The sequence below is a fragment of the Arvicola amphibius genome, unplaced genomic scaffold, assembly GCF_903992535.2.
Source record: "Arvicola amphibius unplaced genomic scaffold, mArvAmp1.2, whole genome shotgun sequence".
In the NCBI taxonomy this organism is placed as follows: Eukaryota; Metazoa; Chordata; class Mammalia; order Rodentia; family Cricetidae; genus Arvicola; species Arvicola amphibius.
The window spans coordinates 1,811-8,133 of NW_024582243.1; positions in this window are offsets into that span (position 1 = coordinate 1,811).

Below are 6,323 nucleotides of genomic sequence, written 5' to 3' on the forward strand. Positions count from 1 at the left end.
CACAAAAAGAGATCCACCTGCCTCTGCCTCCTGAGTGCTGGGACTGAAGGCGTGTGCCACTGTGCCTGGCTCCTCAATGTTATTTCTGGCTAACATCAATTAATTTAATCTTTATTAATCTATTTCTGACTTATTTATTTATTTGGGGGTGGTCTCCTGTGCTGCCGCATGGGTGAAAGTCAAAGGACAACTTTCAGGAGTTGGTTCCCTCTTCCCACCTTGTGGGACCCAGGGACCGAAGCCCCATCATCAGGCTTGAGGAAGCGTCTCTTCTTGTTGAGCTATCTCACTGGCCCAGCAATTGCTATTGTAAAGAAAGCCCTTGAGCTGGGGCTACAGCTCAATGGTAGAATACTTGCCTAAGTAGCAGGAGGCCCTGAGTTGGGACCCCAGCACCACAGGAGAAAAAGAAAAGAAAAGAAGGGAGGGAGGAAGGGAGGAAAGAAAGAAGGAAGAGGGAGGGGAAGACAGGGGAAGAAGAATCAAGCCCCACTACCTCTTCTGCCCAAATCCCCTCATTCTTTTTTCTGTTATTCGAATGGAAGCCCTAGCCCCCAGCACCCCAGAAGACCCCTGTTGCTTTGTTTTGTTTTTCTGTGGCAACCTCATTTGACAATAGTCTTTCAAACTGAGGTCATTCACATGATCCCCAATCCAGCACCACCAGTGTTCTTATTCATGGGAAGATCTGGACCCAACACAGGTGTGTACTTGCGGAGAATATCACAGGGACTAAGAAAGCAGAGGCAGATGAGGGCCCCAAAACACCAGAGATTCGTCAGCACCCACCAGGGTCTCGGGGACAGACCCCTTGAGTGAGGCGGGCCGGTGAGGTGGCTCGGGGGAGACAGACATTGGCACCTAACATGATGGCCTATGTTGTATCCCTGGATCCCACATGGTGGAAGGCCAGAGCTGATTTCTCCAAGCTGTCTTCCTCCCACCCCTTTGACACACGCAAAGTCAATGAAAACAATCAGCAACAGCTTGAGGCCCCTAGCCAGAAATGTGAGATGAGAACTCTCCGCCATTCTAAGCTACCCAGGTGGTGGGTTGTTGCTATGACAACCAGTGATGGAAATAAAGGATGGATCGTGTACCCGGGACCGGTGAGAGGTGGTGGACAGGAGTCATCATGGGGGGGTCACTAAGTAACGGCTAAGGCTAAACAGTCGTGGGCAAGCCCAGAGGACACCGTGTCTCATTCGTATGTCACGCACACAGCTATAGGAGGAAGATAAGAGGACATCTTCCAGGCAGGGCTTATCTGAGGTCATAGAATTATTTCTGTAACTACACCCTGTCCTGTCATAGCCAAGTCCAGTGGCCTTGAAGAGGTGTAGTGCCCTGGGTCCCTGGGTAAAGAACACAGAAGAACCCAAACACTAATGGACTTTGATTAGGATCCTGGAGATCAAGCCCCAAGGAGGAGGGGGGTGTATAGAATTCAGCAGAGCAGAGAGAATCTGGAAACTCCATTCTACAGAGGGGGGGAAATCGAGGCTTGAGATGGATGGGTCATAGCATAGCGGGTAGACCAAGGTGGGGTGAGAAGGGAGTGGAGAGAGGGAAAAGAGAGGGAGAGAGAGAGAGAGAGAGAGAGAGAGAGAGAGAGAGAGAGAGAGAGAGAGAGAGGGGGGGAGAGGGAGAGAGGGGGGGGGGGAGGGAGGGAGGGGGAGAGAGAGAGGGAGGGAGGGAGAGAGGGAGAAAGAGAGAGAGAGAGAGAGAGGAGGGAGGGAGGGAGGGAGGGAGAGGGAGAGGGAGAGGGAGAGAGAGAGGTGGGGGGGCAGAGGGATGGCAGGGCGCTGGGAAACTCCTGCCCTACTGGGACCCGACAGGAGCTTAACCGCTACCCCCCCCCCCGTAAGAACGGCCTGTGTTGTCCTCCATGCCTTGTTCTCACTAGAGAAGACCTGAAGGGGCCATGAGTTCCAAGGCAAGACACAGTCTGAAGCAGGCCTTTACGATGAAAGCATCTTGTCCCTCTTGACTGAAGGACCCTTTCTGTCCCCTTGACCCTCCCAAGGAGCCATCAAGTTGGGAGAGAAAGGAAAGTCGGGGTCTGTGTGGTTTGTTTCTGCCTCAGTTTCCCTTCCTTCTCTGGGACCAGACAAAGGGGGCAGACTTGCTGATCCACTCTCATGTCTTGCTCCCCTGAGCCTGGTTCCCAGGGCCAAGGAACCATAAACAACTAAATTAAATGGATCCTTAGAAATCCCAATACCCCCCACCCAGGGGACTGGAGAGATGGCTCTGGGGTGTTCTGTCAGGGATGAGTTCAGATTCCAGCATCCCACATCTGGGTAGTTCACAAACATCTGTAACTCTAGCTCAAGGAATCCCACATTCCCTGCGGTCTCGTGGGGCACCCACGTACAGACACACATGCACATATGTGAAATGAGTTTAAAAATAAGAAGAAATCCCAGCCTAGGGCTTCACACATGCTAAACAGACGCTCTGGACCATAGCAGCCTGACCCCCGGCTGGGCCTTCTGTGTGGGTACTCTACTGTTGAGTCACCTAGTCCCTTGCTAGAGAATTCTAGGCAAGTGCAGTTTTCCCCCTTTTTGTTTTATTTTATTTTATTTTATTTATGCGTTTTTTTTTTTTTCTGAGATAGTAGCCCTGACTGGCATGGAACTCACTCTGTAGACCAGGCTGGCTTCGAACTCACAGAGATCTGCCTGTGTCTGCCTCCTGAGTGCTGGGATTAAAGGTGTTTGCTATCATAATGTACGATTTCCCAGTACTTTTTGTTTATTTGATTGATTGATTTGTTTTAGGCAGGGTCTCTCTAAGTAACCTTGGCTGGCCTGGAACTCACTACTGTAGACCAGGATGGCCTTAAACGCATAGAGAATCATCTGTCTCTGCCTCCCAAGTCCTAATGCCTCATGCCACCCTATGGGGCTCCCCATCCTGTTTTTACTTTTTGTTCTGAGATAGGCTCTCACTAAGTTGCTGAGGCTGGCCTTGAACTCACTCTGTGGCAGATCTTTAACTTTCAGTCTTTCCCGGGTGATGGGATGGCAGGCTTTCCTCACCCGAATGAACCAACCCTTGTCTTTCCAGAGGAGCAAACAGACCAGAGAGGAGTTGAGCAGATGCACGGCACCATTAGTACATGAGAAAGTTAGACTCTGTGGTTCCTGACATCCCATCTTGCTGTGGTCCTGTAGCTTCCTTGGCTAGTAAGACAGGAGAGGAAGGGACACACACACACACACACACACACGCCCACGCACACATACAGGTGCGCATGCGCGCGCGCACACACACACACACACACACACACACACACACACGTGCGTGCATGCCGGGACAGAGATTAGAGAAAGCAGAACAAAGCAGCAGGTATTGTATGTTATGTGAAGTTGACCTTGCCAAGCCTGCCATTCCAGCCTGGGGAGGCTGAGGCAGGAGGATTCGAATGATTACATGGTTAAGTTTTAGGTCACCCTGGCCTATAGCATGGCAAGACTGTCTTTCCTCCCTCTCCTCACACACAAAAACCTTGCGGGCGTTCGCCGCAGAGATGGGAGATAAGAGCACCCGGATAGGCACACTAAGATAAACACAGGCTCTGTTTAACATGGCTGGGTGTCTACCCACATGTAAGGGAGGATTCTGTTTAATCCCGGCGGCCACTCAACTGACACCTGTTACTGTCTCTCCCTGGAGTGGTGGCCGCCCAGAGAGGCAAACTGGTCTTTCCCCAAAGCTCTTTAGGGGACAGGAAAAAAGTTCAGGGAAGCCTCAAGCCGAGCATCAAGTAGAAGATGTCTCAGTTGCCTTTGATGGAGGAGTTAGCTCTGCCCTGGAGCCTGGCAGCTCAGGGGTGTGGGCTTGTGGGAAAGGGGCCCAGGACAGTGGGGCTGGGGAGCTACTCACCCTCCTCGGAAGCAGAGCATTGGGGCAGGAACTGGAGGATGAGCGCCAGCAGGCAGAGCGCCACAGTCTGCCTTGTCCTCGGCGACATCGCTGGAGGAGCTAGGCTAGCCTAGGGTGTAATGAATGCGAGCCAGGGAACCCCAGAAATAAAAGCAGCCAAGAGACCTTTGACCTCTGAGATACTGAGGGTGCCGGGGGGGGGGGTTCAGTGTGAATAGGAGTCAACCTGACAGCTTCCCGTATGACGAGGGGGTGGCGGCTGGCTATTCTGGCTGGGCCAAAGAGCAAAGGGAGCGGTTCCCTTTCTTGGCCAGACAAGCACATAGGTGTTCGGGTAGGTAATGAGATTCATCACCCCAGTGAGGGGTGGTGTAGGGAGTAGTGCTCCTGGCTTCCCCACAGAGACGCACGATAGAGCCCAGATCTGAGCAAGAAAGGGGAATATCCTGGATTTGTCCACCATCCCTCAAGCGGTCCCTCTTTCTGTTCTATAGGTACCCCAGCAGGACATGGGGTTCAAGTTATGACACCCTGAGATGATCAGAAGTTCATGTGTGTGTGCATAAACATACTATATATATATATATATATATATATATATATATATATATATATATGTAACATCTTGGCTGCGATTTTCCCTCCCTCCTCTCCTCCTAGTTCCTCCCCATATGCCTCCTCTGTTCCCACCCCCCTAATCCATGTCCTCTCCATTTCTGTTTAGGAAGGGACAGGTCTCATGAGTAGCAACACAATATGGCACATAAAGTCGCGGCAAGACTAAGCACCTCCCCATGTATTTAGGCTAGACAAGGTGACCCAGTATGAGGAGTAGAGTCCCAGAAGCCTGTAAAAGAGTCGAGACAGGCCCTGTTCTCACTGTTAGGAGTCCCACAAGAGGATCAAGCTACACAACTGTCACATATATGCAGAGGGCCTAGGTCAGTCCCGTGCGGGCTCCCTCGTTGTCGGTTCCATCTCTGTGACCTCCTAGGAACCCAGGTTAGTTGATTCTGTGAGTTTTCGTGTGGTGTCCTTGACTCTGGCTCCTACAATCCTTTCTCCCCTTCTTCTGCAGGATCCCCAAACTCCGCCTAATGTTTGGCTGTGGGTTTGTTTCTGTTTCCATCAGCTGGTGGGCAGTTGGGCTAGGTATCAATCCGGTCAGACGATGGCCAGTTCAGGCTACCTATCCTCTATGGCTAGGAGTCTTCACTGGGGCCATCCTTATAGATTCCTAGGAGTTTAAATTCCTTGTGCCAGGTTTTACCTGATCCTGAAATGCCCCCACTTCCAGTAGTCTCTTTCAGCACTCCACCCTCTGTCAATCAGGAATTCTTAAGCGTGTGGATTAAGAGGTAAGCAAGGCCTCCTCGCCATCCTCATGGGACCCTGTCCACCCTCAGGGTCATGGAACCAAGCTCAGTCCTCAGCCTTCTGGAGGTTCCCACCGCTTTGCTCTGTGCCCAAGGCCTGGCCCTGGGTTTGTCTGTCCCCAGTGACCTCTGGCAGAGATGGGCCTAGCCCTGCCCCAGTTGGAAGAGGCAAGTGGTTCAGACACCGGGAATGTTTAATCCTGGGAAGATTGTTCCACCCAGAGAGGGGCACAAGGCATGTCCCTCCATTACTTCCAGATGTAATCCACTACCCTAAGCTGCCCCCAACACACACATCAGGAAGAGAAGAAAACGTCAGGCTTTGCATTGAAGAACTGCTTTATTGATAGGGAAATTCCAGAGCAGGGAGGAACCCACACACAGACAAAGATGCCAAAGTGTTTAGAAGCCTTGGGTTCCTGAAACGTGGAGGTGAGGAGGAGGTGGTAGCCGGCTCTCAGGCCTCGACTCTGCTCCTTTGGTTAGTGACCCACGGAGCAACTCCGGCCACCTCAGATTAGACATGCCGAGCTTTGGGATCTGGTGTTGGTTTCGTCTTAACCAACCAGGAACACCCGTGGTGGGGACTCCGGCCCTCTCTTGTCTGAATCTGGATGGGGCATCGGTGGGGTGGCCCAGACGAACCTGTTCTCATGGAGCTGCTGATTTCACCACCTCGGGTCTCTGAAAGTTGAGCTGGGGAAGAGAGAGACAGGTGAAGCGGAGCAGAGGTTGGGAGGAGCCACAGGTGGAGGGGAGGGCAGGGAAAAACCCAGGAGTAAGAGAGTGAGAAGCCCCAAAGGGGGGGAAGCTCTTAGCTGTGTCACCTCAGTGTTGGGGTCCACATACTGCAGGTTTGGCTGGAAGTGGCTGTGCCCTTCCTCCAGGCCTAATTGGTCCTCTTTCAGATTCTGGCCTGTAGGGAAAAGTGTGGTGTAAGATGGAGGGGGGTCAGAGGAGGCAGGGGCAGCCATGGGCAGGAAGGATGAGTGTGGGTAGGGGCGGGGGTTCCAAAAAACGAAGATAACTACTTCAACTTTCCCAATTCTTGTT